This window comes from Ovis canadensis, chromosome 11 (assembly GCF_042477335.2).
Source record: "Ovis canadensis isolate MfBH-ARS-UI-01 breed Bighorn chromosome 11, ARS-UI_OviCan_v2, whole genome shotgun sequence".
In the NCBI taxonomy this organism is placed as follows: domain Eukaryota; kingdom Metazoa; phylum Chordata; class Mammalia; order Artiodactyla; family Bovidae; genus Ovis; species Ovis canadensis.
The window spans coordinates 64,311,566-64,312,666 of NC_091255.1; positions in this window are offsets into that span (position 1 = coordinate 64,311,566).

The following is a 1,101-nucleotide window of genomic DNA, read 5'->3' on the forward strand; positions in this document are numbered from 1 at the left end:
GCATCAGGTGGCCAAAGTGTTGGAGTTTCAGCTTTAGCATCAGTTCTTCCAACGAATAATCAGGACTGATTTCCTTTAGGATGGACTGGTTGGATCTCCTTGCAGTCCAAGGGACTCTCAAAAGTCTTCTCCAACACCACAGTTCAAAAGCATCAATTCTTGGGTGCTCAGCTTTCTTTATAGTCCAACTCTCACATCCATACATGACTACTGGAAAAACCATAGCTTTAACTAGATGGACCTTCGTTGGCAAAGTAACGTCTCTGCTTTTTAATATGCTGTCTAGGTTGGTCATAACTTTTCTTCCAAGGAGCAAGCATCTTTATAGCCATACTAATGTACATAAGACTTCAATTGAAAAATGGAGTTAAAGCTGCTCTAGCCCTGTGGTTCTCAAACTTTAGTAAACTTCAGAATTATCTAGAAGGCTTTCTAAGCCACTGATTCTTGGACTCTTTCCCCAGAACTTCTAGCACAGTAAGTCTGGGCTAGGGCCCAGAATCTATTCGAATTTGCACTTCTAACAAGTTCCCAAGTGATGTTGCCCAAGGGACCATCCTTTGAGAACCATCCTTCCAACTCTGCCTTCCCTACCTTAGGGTGAGAGTAATCAGTCACAGACAGGAGCTTGAAGAGTACAGCTATTATCTATATTTGGTACAATTGCAAAATATAAACTTGGTTCAATTTGTTTCTGTTCATCTTATGAAAAACAGGGCCTTCCTGAATCCAGTAATGGACAGAGGAGTAGGACTGGAGCATTTCACAGGATTAGAAGAACTTGAAATTGTCATACCAGTGTAGAGATTGCATTCCTGATAGAATACCTGACTGCAAGTCACTTCAGTCGTGTCCGACTCTGTGCGACCCCACAGACGGCAGCCCAAAAGTCTCCCCTGTCCCTGGGATTCTCCAGGCAAGAACACTGGAGTGGGTTGCCATTTCCTTCTCTAATGCATGAAAGTGAAAAGCGGAAGTGAAGTCGCTCAGTTGTGTCCAACGCTCAGCGACCCCATGGACTGCAGCCTTCCAGGCTCCTCTGTCCATGGGATTTTCCAGGCAAGAGTACTGGAGTGGGGTGCCATTGCCTTCTCCGAGAAT